The sequence below is a fragment of the Neovison vison genome, chromosome 6, assembly GCF_020171115.1.
Source record: "Neovison vison isolate M4711 chromosome 6, ASM_NN_V1, whole genome shotgun sequence".
Classification (NCBI taxonomy): Eukaryota; Metazoa; Chordata; class Mammalia; order Carnivora; family Mustelidae; genus Neogale; species Neogale vison.
In genome coordinates, this window is record NC_058096.1 from 133097183 (window position 1) to 133118057 (window position 20875).

Below are 20875 nucleotides of genomic sequence, written 5' to 3' on the forward strand. Positions count from 1 at the left end.
CAACACAAAATTGTAAGGCAAGCTAAAAGGTAGAAACACAGTTTAAAGAGATAGATCGAGAGGCATAACTAGACTTAGAAACTGCAGGGATGTTGGCATTATCAGTCCAGGAATTTAAAATACCTGATAAATGTGCAAAGCGCTCTGATGGAAAGAGTAGATGGCATGCAAGAACAGATGGAAAATGTAAGCAGGACATGGTAAAATCAAGAATCAAGAAGAAATATAAGAGGTCAAAAACACAAAATGAAAAATGTCTTTAGTGGGCTTATTAGTAGACTGGATGCAGCTGAGGAAGGAATCTCAGAGCTTGAAGAGATGTCAATAGAAACTTTAAAAACTGGAAAGAAAAGAGATAAAGTCTGAAAAAAATTAAATAGAATATGCAAGAACTGTGGGACAACTGCAAAAAGTAGAACATACTTATAGTGGGAATATAAGAAGGGGAAGAGAGAGAGGAAGGAATAGAAGTGTAAGGGCCTATTTAGCCAGAGCGATTCCATCCGGTTAAACAGTGATTTTTGTTGTTTTTGCAGTAAAACTTAAACTGACCCTGCCCCCATCCTTCAGGGGAACTTACTTAAAAGCGAGTCCAGGAAACCAGTAAAATATGGTCGACCAGTCCCTGATAACAGAGCCCAGATACAAGGGTAGGTCAGGTCAGGTGGAGATAACAGAGCCCAAACGCAGGGATGAGTCTGGTCAGGTGGAGACATCCCATCAGTGGAGTATGCATATTGTCTCCCTAGCTACCAAGGAGTGTGGGCCCCACCTTTTGGGACCCGCCATTCTGACCAAAGTGATAGGCTATTTCAAATAGATACTATGGGGTGGATTATAATTCAATTGGCCACCCGTGTGTGATCTAGCATGACTGTGCAGCTTTCTCTGTGTGTTACAATCTCACTGGCCACCTGTGTGTGGCCAGGCTCAACCACATGGCCCTTTGCTCTATAAAAGTTAGTCTGTAAGGCAGGGAGGGGTCACCCTCTCTGTAAGAGGTGGACCCGAACAGTCGGTTTGGTTCTCAATGCTTGGTGCGAAAGAAAGCTTTGCTTGATTTTTGCTTTGTATCAGTCTCTCTCCTTTGACTACGGACCTAACAAGAAGAAATATTTGAAACAATAATGACTGGAATCTTCCCCAAATTAATGTAGACACCAGCCACAGATCCAGGAAGCTCAAGGATAACAAGCAGGATAAAGGCCAAAACAAAACAAAAACAAACAACACCAACAAAAACTATATTCAGACATATCATACTCCAACTACAGAAAATCAGAGATAAAGTAAAAGTCTTTAAAGAAGTCAGAAGAAAAAAATACACCTTATCTACCGAGGAGCAAAGATAAATATTACATCTGACTTCTCGGCAACTAGGCATGCAAGAAGAGTGGAGCAGAATATTCAATGCATTAAAAGAAAAGAAAAAAACCAACTTGGAATTCTGCATTCTGGGATATTATCCCTCAAGAGTGAAGGAAAAACACACATTTTCGCAAACAAAAATGGATCAAATTTATCCCCACTAGACCTGTCTTGTTAAAAGAAGTTCTTCAGGGAGAGAAAATAATAGAGGTCAGACACCTGAATCTACAAAAAGATTCAAGTTTTAATGGTACCCAGGATTTATTTTAATCAGGTATAGTAAGACATGAAGACACAAAAATGATTGTCATGAAGGAAGAAATGTTTATTTTACTCACAGCCCCCTAGAAACAGGAGGCAAAGCACAGGACAAAGGGCCATCTAGGAAGAACTAATGCAAGAGGAGCAGGCAGAGAAAGAGAGAGGAACTGAGGGTGGGAGCTTTCATTGCAGTTTTCCTGGGAAGGAATGAGTGTGGCCAAGTCAACAAGCCAGGTGGATTTAGAATTGGATAGTTTGAAGAATTGCAGGGGGCTCTGGGCTGTCACAGAAGTTCCTGGTTGTCTAGCATGATCCTGGAATGGTTAAGAAAAGGGGATAATATCCCAGAGTTCAAGAGTCCAATAAGAGGAGTCAGGTGCCAGTATGGGCTCAAGCTTGGTTGGTTTACAAAACAAAGAAGGGCTTGCAGGCAAATTCTTTACTATCTCTAGGAATTAGTTAGTCATGGGGTGAGGCAGTCCCTCCCTAGTCAGCAAGACTCCAGATGCCAGAGCCTCAAGAATACAGAAATTAGGAAAATGTAGTTAATACAAGAACATTAGAAAAGGAATAATTAAAGCTAAAGACAAACTTTATTCTTCTTATTCTTAAACAGCCTAAGAAATAATAGTTTGTTCAAAATAGTAATAATAATGTACTTGATGATTACAGTTTATAAATGAAATGAATGATGATACAAGGGACAGGAGGGATGAAGTACTTGGGCACTTGGTTACTATAAGGTATTTGCTGTACCCATGGAGAGACACAGTTTTATCTGAAAGTGGATTTGGAGGCAACCGAGGTGTCCTTCACCAAGTGGAATGGATAAATATACTGTGGGACATCTGGACACTATAATATTATTCAGAGTACAAAAGAAAGCTATCAAGCCATGAAAAGAGACAGAGAAATCTTTGATGCATATTGCTAAGTGAATGAAGTCAGTCTGAAAGGCTACAAACTCTGTGACCCCAACTGTAGAAGCATCCAGAAAAGGCAAAAGTCAAAAGATCAGCAGTTGCCAGGAGGTGGGGGAAGGTGACATGAATAGGCAAAGGACAGAAGGCAGTGAAACTACTGTGTAATACTAGAATAATAGATACAGGTCATTATAAATAGAGTGAACTGTAATGTAAACTATAGACTTTGGGTGAATAAAACAGTAATAAAACCAACTTGACCTGTTTTATATTAACCCAATGAGCTGAAAATTCTAATCAATGTCAGTAACAAGCTACTCATTCCTAGTTGCACAGACTACTTATAAGACACCTCCACTTTGGTGTACCCAACTGATACATAGTCCCATTCCCTACAAACAACACTCACACCAGTTTGTATATTATTCTCCCAGGAGCTTTCCTATGTGTAAATGAATCACAATGCATGCTGACTAAAAGCAAACTTGACTCTCAACATTAATATATAGTCGAAACTGAGGCCGCATCATGGTATAAACCTGACGGATCCAAAAATAAATCTGAAATTTTACACCAAACTTATAAACTATAATTATTTTCTTAAAACTTTAAAAGCAAAATTATAAGCCATAGGCACTACAGTTCAGGAACAATATTCTTAGCATGGGGTCATCTTCTGGATTTTTCCTGAGGCCACTGTGTTGCATTCATGCCACACAAAGCAGATACTCGCTTACAGATGACAAAGAGCATGGTATGTGAAGATACTTTTTTTTCCCTTAACACTGTCCCTTTCCCCATTCTTTTTATATTCTTTATGATGTATGGGATGAAGATAATTTAATATAAATATGGACTACTTGGTGATTTTCCTTCTCTTCAAATTTTGAGTTGACATAAAGGGCATCCCCCCATCCAACTTTTAACAAATGGTGAGGGAACGTGAGGAATTCAAAAACAGAATTTTTTGTCTTGAAAGATTGATGGTGTAAGTGGAAGTAATAAGGAGGAATAAAATCCAGGTCATAAAGATAATTTGTTTTTATATCATGAGTGCTAACATACTAAGCCAAGAGCCAGCAAACTTTCCCTGTAAAGAGCTAGATAGGAAATATTTTGGGCTTTGATTCCGGTACAAATACCCAATTCCGCCCTTGCAAAAGCTAGCACAGACAACCCACATAAACAATTGAGCATGGCGACACAGCTGCGTTAGGACAGCTGCAGGTCCCATGAACTTTGCTTTATGAGTTTCCCATCAGAATAAAATTAATTAGAAAAAAAATTTTTTTTAAGATTTTATTTATTTTTTTGACCAAGAGAGACAGAGACAGCGAGAAAGGCAACACAAGCTGGAGGACTGGGAGAGGGAGAAGTAGGCTCTCCACTGAGCAGGGAGTCTGATACAAGACTTGATCCCAGGACTCTGGGACCATGCTGTGAGCCGAAGGCAAACATGTAAGAACTGAGCCACCCAGGCACCCCTAAAAACTATTTCTGATATAACTTCTGATACTTAACAATGCTTTTTTTTTTTCCTGTCGTAGACAAACTTAACAGATTTTTGTGGGCCTTTATGTGGAGAAAAATTTTTAATATTCTGACCCTCAAAGTTTAATTTTTTTGTTCTGATTATTAAAGAAATTAAGGCATTTCATGAGACCCTAAAAGTACTGGGGGCCCTAGACACAGTGCCTTCTGTGCCTAGTGGATAAGTTGGCCCTCTGTGGCTGTGTTTCAATAAAACTTTATTTGGTGGCAGTTTGCCAACTCTACACTAAACAATTACACAAGTTTAATATTATGATTTATCTCTATTATTCTGCCTGGTGTACGTATATGTATATGTGTGTGTGTGTGTGTGTGTGTGTGTGTGTATATATATATAAATTTAAAACAATTATAACATTATATATATTTTTATATTTAAATTTTTTGAATTTTAAATTTTTTATATTTTAAGTTTGAATTTAAATTTTTTAAAAGATTTTATTTATTTGACAGACAGAGATCACAAGTAGGCCGAGAGAGAGTGGGGGAAGCAGGCTTCCCTCAGAGCAGACAGCCCGATGTGGGGCTCAATCCCAGCACCCTGGGACCACAACCCAAGACAAAGGCAGAAGCCTTAACCCACTGAGCCACTCAGGTGTCCCTAAATTTCAATTTTTACATTTAAAACAATTAAAACAAATTATATATATATAAATTTCAAAAACAATTGTTGGCTCAAATATTCCTCCTAAATGTACCTACCTAATTAATTTTATTAATACTCATATTATCTGTTAGTCTATTTCCTTACTTATTCAACTATTGGAAATCCTCAATAATTGTCACAACCCAGTATGGTCACACTGGTTGAAACCAACACCTATTGTGATTGGTCAAGGCTTAGTCATTAATTATTGTTAATATCAATTTTGTGTTTACCTTATTCTTCCTAATAGTTGCATAGTAAACCATTATAATGATGCAGCCTAATTTATTTAACCAGTTCTCTATAGATTATTTTCAATTTTTTCACAATTGTGAACAATGTCAAAATAAACAGCATTGCACAGTGAAAGAAGTATTCCTATAGGATCACTTATTAGTAGTGGAAATTCTGGGTCAAAGAAAATGCATACCTAAGTTATAATCAATAATAGACAATTGTAACAAAAAATGTATTGCCAAATCTTGTTTTTCCACAGGAACACATGGAGTCTTTATTTCTCCACATTCTCACCACACACTTCTTAAGTTTTAGAATCCTGATTAGAAGCAAGAAATTCCATATCACCACATGGCTCTTTGAATTTGCAAGATTATTAGTGAGACTGTTAGTTGTGAACTGTATACTTAAGATCTTTGCCCATGTCCCCTCACAAGTGTTTCTCTTGCATTGATCTGGATACACTCTTAGTATTTATGAATATACACAGTGCTGGATTTTCCTGATCTTTTACTGCTTTACAAAAGGAATCTTTTCTTTTACTCACCTCACTAAATTATTATCTGTATCAGCTACTTTACTGAATCTTCCTGCTAACTCAGATTATCCTGGTATACTCTTATTTTAAAAACAAATAATGATATATTGGAACCTTCTTTATAAATGTATATAGCTAATGCTCTTCTCTTAAACTATTACATTATCAGAACTGTGACAATAATATTAAATAATAGTGTTGTTAATGTTCCTAACTCAATGGTAATGTTTCAAGTTTTTCACAATTAAGTGTAGTATGCTGGCAGTTATTTTTAATGTGTATTTCTAATCATAGAAATAAGAAAACATCCTTTTTTTCCCCTTATTTTAAACTAAGATTTAAAAAGATCAAGAATGGCTGCTAAATTTTACCAAAGACATTTTCAGCATCTACTACAAATTATCTGTTGAACTTATTAACAAAATATTAGTGAAAAATTTATTACAGCTCTTAATATTTAACTATTTTTATTTTTCTAGAACTCCACTTAGTCATTCTATATTTTCTTTCATGTGCTAACATTTAATTCTGGAATTTTTCATCATTGTTCACAAGTGAGGAATGCTCATCTTTCGTCTTTCTGTGGGTATTTTTGTGTGGTTTTGTATCAGCTATGTTGGCTCATAAAAAAGACTTGAGAACTTTTCTCCTTTCTTTTTGCTTCAAAATAGTTCAAGTGACAGAGAAATTACTTATTGCAAGTTTCTAAAGCATTTACACATGACACTAGCAGGACCAGAACGCTGGCTTTCAGCAGACTGAATTCCTTCTGATGTTACAAGCCACTTAGGTCTTCTATTGTTACCTTAGATTTTGTTAATTATCATTCATGTTTCCTTCTACAGTTTTCCACTTCACCCTGGTTTCATATTGTTTATGATAGAACCAGATAAATTATCCTCTCATTTTTCTCTACCCTCTAAGGGTTATGTCTAATTTCTCATTTCTAATATGATTTTTGTTTTTTTCTGGATTATAATAACTAGTAGATTAGTAGATAACTAGTAGATTATGATAACTAGTAGATTCTTTTTACTGTGGTTTTCTCTCCAAAAGAGTTTTTTTTTTACATTTATTAACCAGTTTGATTGTTTTCCTGTCTTAATTTTCCATTTTCTGTCTTGATTTAGGTTCATTCCATGTCTTCCAACTTCTTGAATTGAATGATTAGTCCATTTATTTCTATTCTTACTTAGAAATGAAAGTTTTCTGAGGCAATGCATTTTCCTAACTCTATGTAGTCTTTGATAGGCAAGCATTTCATTCTTATTATCGGCCAGATATTCTTTAAGTGTGGTATTTAATTTTTCTAGTGGGTAGAGGAGCATCTGGGTGACACTGTCAACAGAGCACCGAACTCTTGGTTTCAGTTCAGGTTATGATCTTTGGGTTGTGGGATTGAACCCCACGTCAGGCTCTAATCTCAGCAGAGTCTGCTTGAGATTCTCTCTCTCTCTCTCCCCCTCTGCCTTTGCCCCTCCCCATTGTGCTTTCTCTCTCTCTCTAAAATCGCTAAATAAATCTTTATATTTTTCTAGTGGGTAGAAATTTTAAATTTGTTTGTTTTATAAAAGTTTTATTTTTAGTGACTTGTTTTTACCACTTTTGATTTTAATGCATTCCATTCAGAGAATCTGGTCTAAAATATTTCTCTTTTTGGGAACAGATTGAGGTTTCCCTTGGGACCTGATATGAACTCACTTTTTAAAATGCTTTATGGATGCTTGGGGAAAAAATATTTTCTCCTGATGATATAGAATTCATTGTTAATCTATTAGGTCATCCTTACTTATTTTTTTCTGTCTAATCACTCAAGGGCTAACACAAATGGATCAACATTTCCTCTATCCTGTTTTTCATTTCTTGCAGTTTGGGCTTTATATATTTCTACATCATGTTAGTTATTTCATCAGGTTTGTGACAACTCTGTCTTCATTGCAGATCATGTTTGCCATTTACTAATATTATGTGACCTTTCATTATAGGGTGTGCCACCACTATATGGTAAACTTCATCACAGAAAGACATTTGCTTTGGCCACTGTTATATATGTGGTATTTACTGGTACTTGGTCAATAGTTAGCACTCAATAAATATTGGTTTAAAAATAGAAAAAAGGAAGGAAGGAAAAGAGGCTTTTAAAAAAGAGTGTGTTATCCCTCATTTAATATATTTTTTATTTATCTTAACATTATATAACAGCATAATCTCTGCTTTCTCTTGGTATCTTGATATCATTAACATCAATTATCAAATATTTTTTTAAATAATTTTTTATTTATTTTTTAAATTTCTTTTCAGTGTACCAGAAGTCATTGTTTATGCACCACACCCAGTGCTCCATGCAATACATGCCGTTCATAATACCCACCAACAGGCTCACCCAACTTCCCACCCCCCACTCCTTCAAAATGTCAGATTGTTTTTCAGAGTCCATAGTCTCTCATGGTTCATCTCCCCCTCCAATTTCCCTCACTCCCTTCTCCTCTCCAGCTCCCCCATGACCTCCGTGTTATTTGTTATGCTCCACAAATAAGTGAAACCATATGATAATTGACTCTCTCTGCTTGACTTATTTCACTCAGCATAATCTCTTCCAGTCCCGTCCATGTTGATATAAAAGTTGCATATTCATCCTTTCTGATGGAGGCATAATACTCCATAGTGTATATGGACCACATCTTCCTTATCCATTTGTCCGTTGAAGGGCATCTTCATTCTTTCCACTGTTTGGCGACCATGGCCATTGCTGCTATAAACACCGGGGTACAGATGGCCCTTCTTTTCACTACATCTGTATCTTTGGGGTAAATACCCAGGAGTGCAATGGCAGGGTCATAGGGAAGCTCTATTTTTAATTTCTTAAGGAATATCCACACTGTCCTCCAAAGTGGCTGCACCAACTTGCATTCCCTCCAACAGTGTAAGAGGGTTCCCCTTTCTCCACATCCTCTCCAACACATGTTGTTTCCTGTCTTGTTAATTTTGGCCATTCTAACTGGTGTAAGGTGGTATTTCAATGTGGTTGTAATTTGAATCTCCTTGATGGCTAGTGATGATGAACATTTTTTCATGTGTCTCATAGCCATTTGTCTGTCTTCATTGGAGAACTGTCTGTTCATGTCTTCTGCCCATTTTTTGATGTAATTATCTGTTTTGTGTGTGTTGCGTTTGAGAAGTTCATTATAGATCCTGGATATCAACCTTTTGTCTGTACTGTCATTTGCAAATATCTTTTCCCATTCTGTGGGTTGCCTCTTTGTTCTGTTGACTATTTCCTTTGTTGTGAGAAGCTTTTGATCTTGATGAAGTCCCAAAAGTTTATTTTCGCTTTTGTTTCCTTTGCCTTTGGAGACATATCTTGAAAGAAGTTGCTGTGACTGATATCGAAGAGGTTACTGCCTATGTGCTCCTCTAGGATTCTGATGGATTCCTGTCTCACATTGAGGTCTTTTATCCATTTCGACTTTATCTTTGTGTACAGTGTAAGAGAATGGTTGAGTTTCATTCTTCTACATATAGCGGTCCAGTTTTCCCAGCACCATTTATTGAAGAGACTGTCTTTTTTCTACTGTACATTTTTTCCTGCTTTGTTGAAGATTATTAGATCATAGAGTTGAGGGTCCATATCTGGGCTCTCTATTCTGTTCCACTGGTCTATGTGTCTGTTTTTATGCAAGTACTATGCTGTCTTGGTGATCACAGCTTTGTAGTGAAGCTTGAAATCAGGTAATGGGATTCCGCCAGTTTTATTTTTGTTTTTCAACATTTCCTTAGTGATTTGGGGTCTCTTCTGATTCCATACAAATTTTAGGATTATTTGCTCCACTCTGAAAAATACCAGTGGAATTTTGATCAGAATGGCATTAAAAGTATAGATCGCTCTAGGCAGACATTTTAACAATGTTTATTCTTCTGATCCAAGAGCATGGAATGGTCTTCCACCTTTTTGTGTCTACTTCAATTTCATTCTTTCAGATGGCTAAGTAATATTCCATTTTACACACACACACACACACACACACACATTTTACGTCTTCTTTATCCATTCATCTGTGCATGGATATCTGGGCTCTTTCCAGTTTGGCTATTATGGCACTGCTGTTACAAACATTGGGTTGTACATGCCCCTTCAGATCACTACATTTGTATCTTTGCAGTAAATACCTAGTACTACAATTGCTGGGTCATAGGGTAACTCTATTTTCAACTTTTTGAGGAACCTCCATGCTGTTTTACTGAGCGTCTATAACAGCTTGCATTCCTACCAACAGTGTAGGAGGGTTGCCCTTTCTCTACATCCTGACCAACAACTATTGTTTCCTGACTTGTTAAATTTAGCCATTCTGACTTCTATGAGTTGGTTATCTCACTGAGGTTTTGATTTGTATTTCCCTGATGCCTAGTGATGTTGAGCAGTTTTTCAGTGTCTGTTGACCATTTGGATGTCTTCTTTGGAGAAATGTCTGTTTGTGTCTTCTGCCCATTTATTGATTGGATTATTTGTTCTCTGGGTGTTGAGTTTAGTAAGTTCTTTATAGATTTTGGATACTAGGCCTTTATCTGATATATCATTTGCAACTATCTTCTCCCATTCTGTCAGTTGCCTTTTAGTTTTGTTGACTATTTTCTTTGCTGTGGAAAAGTGTCTATCTTGGTGAAATCCCAATAGCTCATTTTTGCCTTCATTTCCCTTCCCTTTGGAGATGTGCCTAGCAAGAAGTTGCTGCAGCCAAGGTTACAGAGGTTGCTTCCTCTGTTCTCCTCTAGGATTAATGGATTACTATCTCACATAGAGGTCTTTCATCCATTTTGAGTGTATTTTTGTGTGTACTATAAGGAAACAATCCAGCTTCATTCTTTTTTCCATCACCAATTGTTGAAAAGACTGTCTTTTTTCCTTTTTCCATTTTTTCCATTTTCCATTCTTTCCTGCTTTGTTGAACATTAGTTGACCATAGAGTTGAGGGTTTATTTCTGGGCTCTCTATTCTCTTCCCTTGATCTATGTGTCTGTTTTTGGGTCAGTACCATACTGTCTTGATGCATACAGCTTTGCAATAGAGCTTGAAGTCTGGCATTGTGGTGCCACCAGCTTTGGTTTTCTTTTTCATTATTCCTTTGGCTATTCGAGGTCTTTTCTGGTTCCATACAAATTTTAGGATTATTTGTTGTAGCTCTGTGAAAAATGTCTATGTATTTTGATAGAATTGTTTTGAATGTATAGATTGCTCTGAGTAGCCAAGATATTTTAATAATATTTGTTCTCCCAGTCCATGAGCATGGAACATTTTTCCATTTCTTTGTGTCTTCTTCAATTTCTTTCATATGTGTTCTGTAGTTTTTAGAATATAGATCTCTTACCTTTTTGGCTAGGGAGTAACCTTAGGTAAAGTCCATATCTACTCTTGGGTTCTTTATTTTGGTTTTTCTTTTTGCCACCTAAAACAACCAGGTCAGCACTGTCCAACAGAAACAGAATACAAGCCACATATACAATTTGAAATATTTTAGCAGCCACATTAGTGAAGAAATACATGAAATTAAATAATGTATTTTGCTCAACCCAATATATCCAGAATACTGTAATTTCAATGTGTAATCAATATAATTATTAACACAATATTTTACTTTTTTTGCATATTAAATCTTCAAAATCTGATATGTCTTCTACTCCCATAGCACAACTCAACTCAGACTACTCACATTTCAAGCACTCAATAGTTACATAATGACTGGTTACCATACTGGACAACAAAGCCATAGATCATGATACACAATGGAATGACATTGTTTTTTAGGTTCTCAGCCCAAGGTCTTCCACCCCACAGGCTAAGAAGATCAATGTCTCAGCAGATCCAAAGACCTTGCGACAAACACCAGTTACAAAGCGCCAAGTTAGATGACTTTAAAGAAGTGGCTAAGGAAGACAGTGTTTCTCAAGCTTTAGTGTGCACAAGAATTACCTGAGCATCTTGTGAAAATGCATGCTCTGATTCAGTAGCTCTGGAGTGGGGACTGAGATTCTGCATTTTTAACAAGCTCCTAGAGGATGCAGGTCCTCAGAAAATACCTGAGTAGCAAGGATTAGGCTATACGTCCTGACATCTGGCATAACTTGAAGAATGTCTTTCTGATACCTTCCCACATGCCATCTACAACAATATAAATCAGTGCTGTCTAATGAAAATATAGCACAAGCCATCTACTGAGTGTGACGGTAGAATTCCCTAGTCTCATTCCTGTCATTTGCCTCTATAAGACAGAAGAAAATAGTGGTGTTAAGTGTCTTACCCAAGTTTACACAGCTAGTAAGTGATTAAATGCTGATTTGAACCCACATATATGGGCTTTTAGATCATTAAATCATCTTTAAATATTAAATTTAAAAATTTAGTATGTATCTCCCTCTTTCCAAACTCTTTCTTACCTTATTGCAATGGTAAAAATGAAGTATGCAAAGTTATCTTCCTTTTCTCATTTCTTCTACAACATGATCCCTCCTGATTAAGGAGATCTACTGGGTGCCAGAAAAGCTAAGATCTACAGTAGCTCAGTGCTAACTAAGACACAAGGGTTATGCTCAGACACAAGGGTTTAGTAATTCTAAGCTTCAATTTTCCTATCAATGAAGTGGTAATAAACACATCTACTTTTTGACCTCTCTGGATTACTCTGAGATTTAAATAGAACCATTTATGTAAACTGTTTCAAGACCTCAATAGAGATAACGCTATTAGTGCAATTTCACACACAGAGTACTTCTAGTTCAGGGGACTGTCTGCTTAACTTGCACATCCTCAAGTCATCCAGTTGCCTAGAAACTTGTTATTATCACATTTTCCCTACCACCTTCTATTCTTCAATGCACAAACACATACACACCACCATTGACTACAACCATTGTCACTTTACAATCTCCAAAGAACCATTCTTGTCCTGTATTCATTTTTCAGAAACTCCTAGTTGCATATTCATTACCCAATATCCCCTCTTTGTTGATAGAACCCCTATACTGGTGGATAGGGCAATGGGCTCAGCTATAAAAACACACTTCCAAACCTTTATAGCTAATGCTAGCCAATGAAATAAACACTGAAGGTGGATGAACCAGAAGAAGAGTCGATCTTTTTGCATGATGATTATCCCCTTACTACTGATAAAGAAACAGGCTCAGAGAGGTAGTACAGCTTGCCCCCAAAACTTCAATCTCTGTGACTGCATATTTGATGTTCCTTCCACTGCCGTATATAGTCCTTATAAAGTTCTCATCCCACTATTCTGCTCTTTTCATGTTCTTCATTATCTTCCAGCCATGCTAAGGGAGAATTCTCTAAGTGTCACTTTGGTCCACCAAGCAAAGTAGAATTTTACAGTGGCTTTTCAGAGACCACGTATTGAATGACAGTATGACCCCAAAACATGACTTGAACAATTAGAATTCGACAGGTCAGAAGAATCCATGGCAGGACCACAGCACAACTGCCAATGCCCTATTAGCTAGTCATTCCTCTTACGGTAGGCATGAATCTCCTCTATATCCGAGGTCCCAGCTTTGCCCAATGCCTATCACCTCCTCCGCTGTACCTGCTCAGAGAGGACCTGGATCTGAGACCCTAGCAGATTGACAGAGGTATCCCCCAAGGAAACGACAGGAAATGACAATGTTAAGAAAAATGCACATCACAAGCAAATGCCTATCCCCCTCTGTCAGAGATAGAGAGTTCTGGATAAATGTTCTAAGGTTAAAAATTCTTCTCTTTTGGAAGGTGATCTGAACTTGAAGGAAGGAAATAACAACATAAAATATGACAAAAATAAGACCTATGTTGCAAACCTTATATTCCATTATAAAAGAATGTTGAGTATATATGGTCTTTGAATTCTTACGAGCAAACTCAGTGTGCAGCTATGATTCAGGATGAGGAATATTTACAGTGGCAAGCTTTATTTTCACAGGAACATGCCATTCTTAGCAATAACTTGCAATTTTAACTGACGTTTCCAAAGTTGTTTTCAAAACAGTAGTTAGCCTTTGAAATCTGTGAGCAAGCCTCTCAGATGATTTAACTTACAACATGCATACGTAATTAACTATGATCATTTATTAAGTATTTTGTTTACTTAACATATTAATAAAGACTCAATATTGTAACCATACAGCAGATAGGAAACTCTGGGGAAATACTTTGAAATACTGCTGGCAAGTGCCACATCAAAATCATACACCCTGCATCCACCCATTGACAAAAAAGGAAAACTGAGAAATATCCAGAGATTTGCTCCAGAGTCTCAGAAGGACTCAGTAGTAGATTTAGACTAAATATTTAAGTTAAGCCACCAAGAGAGAACAAAAACACAACTAACAGCAAACCATTCATACAACTTCATCATCAAATATGTCTTGAGTGAGGTTCTGAGCAGTGATGAAGGAAATCTGCGGGAAGGGTTTGAAACCTTGGAGATCAGGGAACAGCATAATTTGGGTCCCTACAACATCCATAATCATTTCCAAGGGGCTTTCCCATAGCAACTGATTTCTTCTCATAGTTTGTATGAGGTAGCTAGCTCTGATATTAGATTCACTGAAGAAGATGACAAAATTGCCTTTCTCACTTTGATTCATAGGAAATCTCAGGATCCCTATATATTCTACAGGTAAAATGTATCAAGTAGACTTCAATACAAACATCAAAAAAATATGTCTAAAGGATTTTTGGAGTTTTTCTGAAGGATTTTTGTTCAGAACTCATGAAGTAAATCTCTTTCGAAATAGCTAATCTGGCATTCTGGGTTAAAAGCAATAACAAAAATTAACCTCAGAAGGAGCCGTTAAATACTAAAAACCCCAAATAAATGTGAGGGTATGAAGCACTACAGCAAATTACAAAGATCCTGTTTAAAGGAAAACTACTCCACCAGTGTGGAGATTTTAAAGGTACATAACTCCCTCCTTCACCCTGAAAGAACCTTGCTTGGAGCCTAGCACATAGTAGAGACACTGAGTGCTGTTTTGAGAAAATCTAAAATCACAGTTCACAGTTTGACACTGAAGAGCAATTCCCGCAGCCACTAGCCTTTCAAATTTCCTGTTTTATCTGAATCTATCCCGGCATCTAATGCCTCATGGCTTATCGTCTATGCAGGCCTTCCTGCTCCCTTGGGAGTTCCTGCTTTTAGTGAGGAGTGCAAGTCTTAAACTAAATGCCTCAAGGTCGGGGTAAGAAAAACGTTAGCTGCGGCAGACTCTCCTGGAGGGCCTGTGAAAACACACATTCCTGGGCCCCATACCCAGAGATTCTGGTTCAGCTGACCTCTCTTGGGGCCCGAGAATTTGCATTTCTAACAAGGCCCCAGGGGATGGGGATGCTGGAGGTCCTTGCCTCACACTTGAAATAGCACACTGCTCTAATGTACCTCTCTGATTCTAAAAGTCTAGGCTTTAAGAACCTAGTCTCAACCATTTGCAAGATTCCTTAGAGCCAGGATTTTAGTGCATCTCACAGGTGAAAAATCACTGGGAATAAATTCACTCACACCAGCATATAGGCCCACTGTGCTCTCCTCCCGCCTTTGGGCCTCAAGCCACCGCACCTCACACTCACCAAATTTTCCCTGGGTCGGGGGCCGCTCAGAATCTCAGGGATCAACCCCCAGCTCTGCAGAGGTCCGCAGGGTGCCCAGGGAGGAGGAGGATAGGAGGGAGCGCACGCAAGGACCCAGGGTCCGCGCTGCGCCGCAGGTGGTACCCAGCAGCAGCCCTTTATAGCCACTGCTGACCCTTGACCTTGGCCAGGCTGCCCTACTGGCTGGGGCTTTTAACTGCTCGCGGGTTTTCATGTGAGTGTCCAGAGACGCTCCAGCTGCCTGTTGGCTTAGCAGGGATTCCGGAGAAGCCGGGGGCTGCCAAAAGAACTTGAGAAGTTTCTCAGAAACCGAGGGCAGCCTTTATCTGCAGGCCGCTGAGCTGAGGTCACTGCTGCTGCTTGGACTGCAGACTCACTGTTTAGCTCCAAGGATTTACTCACTGGTATCTACAGAGCCCTCCTGCAGAGAAGCAGAGAAAATGCCCAAAGAGGGGAAGCTGGGGGACAGGGGGCGAGTGGAGAACACCTATGCTAAGGGTGGCAGTTCCCTCCCAGAGCTCCCAGCAAGAGCAAAGTTGGAAAGTGGAGCAGGCAACAAAAATGAAGATGTGATTTAGCACAGATCACAACGAAGAACTTGGAAAGCACTGCCTATTCTTAGATGAGGGGCTTGTTTGCTTGTTTTTTCCTGGGCTTGTGCTCATAGCTGAGATTTTATACACACATGTGTTCCCAGCTGCTGCCCTTGAATTCTGTCTGTCGGTGCCCTGTATTGCTGAAATCACTTGCTCTGATGAGAGTTTATTAAGAAGCCAAGAGGAAACATGAGAGATGGGAGCTCCCCCTTGGTCAACATGGACCTCAGAGGGACTAGGCTGTTGGATTCTGGGACTGCTTCTGAAGTAAATTAGAAGGATTCCAAGAATTTCTCAGAAGGGATGGTGTTGGAAGGATGGAGGGAAGGCAGATGAATGAAGGCTCTCAGGACTTTTCCCCTTTATTATCAGTTTTTTAAATAAAAAGAACCCAAATAGAAGTAATCTAATAACTTTCTTCTTTTTTTATTAACAAGGAGGAAAAATGGTTTTTCTCAGAAGATGGTGTATTTGCTCGAAGCCAAAGGTGTCCTGGACTTCTGAAACCCACTTAATACAGTCAGGATTATGGGATGTTCTGCACAGAACATCCTGAAATCCTGGATTTGAACACAGTCCTGTTCAATTTGGGGAGGAGGTCTCAGCCTAGACCACAGGGGGCAAAGCCCCCTAACCTGGTTACTTGGTTCCTCTTTCTACTAAGGGGCAAGCGTGTTTGTGTGCCTGTATGTTAGGAGTGGGGAGGTATGCTGTGAGTGTTCACCATCCCTGGTTCCACCCACCAGACCTGTTCTATCAAACATGATCTGCCTCAACACTCCTCTAAGTGATGTAACAAGAACCATCAAAACCCAATAAAGCAGAATGGCTGGGGGAGATGGAAGGCCGTGCTCTTTGTAAAACGCCACACAGCATTGTTTCTAGAACATAATCAGGAAAAAAACTCCAGTTTCCATAGAATGATTTCCCTGGTTGAGAGGCATTCCCCACCAACATCAATATGAGTGAGTCTCGGATTCTGTTCAGACTCTAATGGAGAATGTGCCCTTGGCCATCAGAGTGAAACACAGCGAGCGACACTGAAGGCTGAAAGCTCCAAAGGCTGAAGTCTTGGGGACAAATTATACTTCTAGTTCACATTCACGCTTGGCCCCGGTGGAAGTCTTGCTCATGCTGTGTCCATACACCCACAGTTTACAAAGATTTATAAACTGAACCTTCCTTCTTAATCCAGAGTAAAATCCAGAGGGAGAAAAAGAAGGCAGTTTTACTTCAGGAGAAGGGTGGGATCCTTTCTTCACAATTAGTGAAGTAGTATTCAAATAGCATTGGAGTCAAAGGAAGTTGGCTTCTTCGAGTAACTTTTCTGGAAAGTATTATTGTAGGGATGTTTTTGCTTACAGTACAATTCCAATGTAGTTTTTATGACCACAATATGACACAAAAGTGACTTTGGGAATCTACAATCTTTTCCACAGAATTCAACACTTCCATTTCTTTTCTTTTGGTTATAAAATTTAAACAAGTTTCTCCCTAGACAAATTATAATGCCAAGTTTGCGTTCTATTGAAAATTATATTTATCCTCCTAAGGAAGAATTAACCTCATTAATTTGTTTGAGAAAGTAGGACTTTTAAGCTGAATATTTGAAGAAATTTACACACTAAAATTACCAAGTTTTCTATTTCCTAATACAGGAAATAGCCTAATTGGACTTATAGTACATGTATCTGACCTTGGTGTCATTTTCTTTAGAAAATGGCCATCTTCTCTAAAAAAAGAAAAGTTACTGAATAAAATAATAGGAATCCAGACTTTCTGAATTGTGGAAAGAATATTAAATGTTTTCCAGAGAATTCACCACTAGTTATATTTGTTGTTCATTAACCCAACCTCAACAGTCTCAGATTTTTGAAATTGTTTTAAATAATAAGATGACATCTTGTTTATTAATATTAATAAGATAATATCAAATTGTGTTATATCCTTCATTCTTTAGTTCCCACTGAGAAATATTGGTGGCATTTCCAAAAACATGAAACCTGTGCTACCAGAAATATGCAAGATGATTTTGAATGCAAGATAATCTAAATAAACATGATTGACTTTCACCATGATACAATCAGAATTATTAAAATATGGGGAAAAAAGAAAACACTTCTCTCACCAAGTGCCTCAGTGTCACTCTGTCATGCCTATATACCAGTAGGTAGAAAAATTAATAAATAAAATGTAATATTGATAACTAAGCCAACATACTTTCCTGAGTGTCCTTGTATTGGCTATTTCCCAAGTGGCTTCAAATCAAAATAGTCAACATTCTTTTGTGGCACCCTCAGGGGAAGCCTGCCTTCAGATAATACAGTAAGAAGAAGCCTAAAATACCAAACTCCAAGTTCCCTTGACTTAGCCATCAAGAATGATAGCTATGAGCATTTTTAAAGAGTCCAAAGCCAATTTCAATTTTGTTTCTCCACCTTGATTTTAAAGGTATTGAAAATATGATAAAATATCTTTTTAAAAATCCTGTTGAATAAGAATAACCAATTTATTATGTATTCCAAAGCTATTGTGGGGAACATGTGCTTTCCCTGTTAATGCAACACCATCTGAATTATACTATGAATTTTGATAGTGACATGATGTAAAAATGGTGGAGAAAATTTTGTTTGCCACACAATGGCAATGGTGTGTGATAAGAATTCAATGAAATACTGTAGTCGTGTGTCTTAACAGGGTGGCCAAGCACTTAATCCTTGGAACATAATCAAGCTTGGTTTAAAGCTCAGCTGTTTTTTATTGGCTGTGTGATTTGGAGCAGGTGACTTCATCTCTTTCTGTCAGATTCCCCATCTACTAACCATGGATAATATCTATGCTACAAATTATTGTGAAGTCTGGATCTGTCACTTATGTCTAATATGACTGTGTACAGCACATAGTAGATGTTCAATAAATACTACCTTCTTCCACTGTGCTTATCTGAAGTCTTGTCTCAAAAGTCATTTTGTACATTTTTTCCCCTCTTTGGTGGAAATGGCACATTTCACAGCATACATCAGAGGACAATAATTAGTAATTTCATACCCAATAGCAGAGGTCTTTATAGCAAAGCATTCCTCTACAGGAGAGAATGTGAATATTTTAGATATAGCAAAAATCTGGACTAAAATTTTCTTTGCCTTTGCCTAAAGTGTACTGGATGTGATGTTACTGAAAGAGAAACTACAAGAATTAAAGACAGAGAGGACTCTGCAAGGAAGGAAAGCCCGCACACCCCAAGCTCAGTGGAGTTGCAACTGATCCCAAATAAGAAAGGATATACCACTGTAGATGCTTTCTCACTGCTTGTAATGCAAACACTGGGTGGCGTGCAAGACCTGTCACTCACTAGAGACTGTGCCCAGTGACTGTGCCCACTTTGGCTATAATGGAGGAGAAAGCAATGTTTGCTTTTAGACACACACACAAACACATACACATACACACATACATATATATGTATATGTATATATGTGTGTTACATATATATGTATACACATACACATATACATGTGTGTGTGTGTGTGTTTGTGTGTATGTGTGTATGTGTCTAAAAAGCAAATATATGTGTGTGTGTGTGTGTGTGTGTATAGAGAGAGAGAGACAGAGAGAGGAATAACAGTTGAACCAAGGGGGAGGATTGAAACATAGAAACCCTTATGATTATGGGTTTCTGCTCCTGATTCAACATGGGCAAGAAAGTGAATTTTTGTTTTAAGACTTTCACAGTCGGGAGAGGAGCAAGATGGCAGAGGACTAGGAGATCTAAATATTATCAGGTCCCAGGAGCTCAACTAGATAGCAAACCATTCTGAACAGCCACAAACTCAATAGGAAAGAGAATAGAAGAGCAGCAATTCTAGGAACAGTAAATTGACCACTTTCCAGAAGGTAGGACATGCAGAGAGTGAATCCGAGGCAACATTCGGGAAGATAGACCATGGGGGAGGTGCAGAACACAAAACAGAAGCTTTTAAAAGTCCACTCCACTGAGGGACATCACTCCAGAGGCTAAGTGGGGAGGGGGAGGGGTGCGGGGGTATGGTGGTGGAGACCTTGCAGGGGCAGTGTGGTCTCAGGACACATGGGGTCACGAAAAGATCAAGGGTGTCTGAGTGTGGCAGAGCGCACAAGTATCAAAGCAAGGAAGTTGGCTGCAGAGACAGGATCGAGAAGTGGGTTCTCAGCTTGGGGTTACCTTAAATTGTGACCCACAGCACAGTTGGACCACTGCTTTTCGTCAGAGACCCAACAAGCAGCAGATCCAGGGAGACTCACCTTCCTCCTCCAAGAAAAGTGGTGCAGAAGTGCATGGCAGGAATCTGCTGGGTTTGGAGACTCCAAACAGGGCTGTGCACCAGAGATAGAAATGTTTGGTCACAGGCTGGGTGAGCTCACAGTGCAACTGGAGACCAGGGAGATGGGAGGGATTGACTGCTTTTCTCTGATGGTGCACTGAGGAGTGGGGTCTTGAGCTCTCAGCTCCTATGGGGCTGGAGATTGAGAGGCCACCATCTTCATTCCTATTCTCTAAAGCTGTACAGAGGGCATTCAGAGAACAAAAGTTTCCAAGCGCAAAACCCTGCAGATTACTTAGCCTGGCCCCTGGCAAGGGTGGTGCAATTCCACCTCAGGCAAAGACATTTGAGATTCACTGCAACAGGCCCCTCCCCTAGAAGATCAGCAAGAAAATCCAGCCAAGACCAAGTTTACCCATCAGTGAGAACTGCGGAAATCAAGAGTTGGGCAAAAGCGACACATAGAATTGATGACTTTTTCCTCATAATCATTTGGTCTTCCAAAGTTAAATTTGGAAGGTATTTAACCTTAATTTTTGTATAGAAATAATTTTTTTTTCTTTAAAATTTCGATTTACAATTTTTTCTAATAGATGAAAATATACCCTGAATCCAGCACATGGCTTTGTTCTAGTCTCCAGCATGATTACATTCTTTCCTCTTTTTTATTCTTTTTTCTTTTCCTTTTTCAACCAACTTTTATCTTATCAATTCCTTTTTTTCAATTTTCAAAAATCTTTTTCAATTTTCATATTTACAGTCATATTCCATCCCTTCATCATGTTTACTGCTATTTTTGTATGTATGTGTGTGTGTGTGTGTGTGTGTA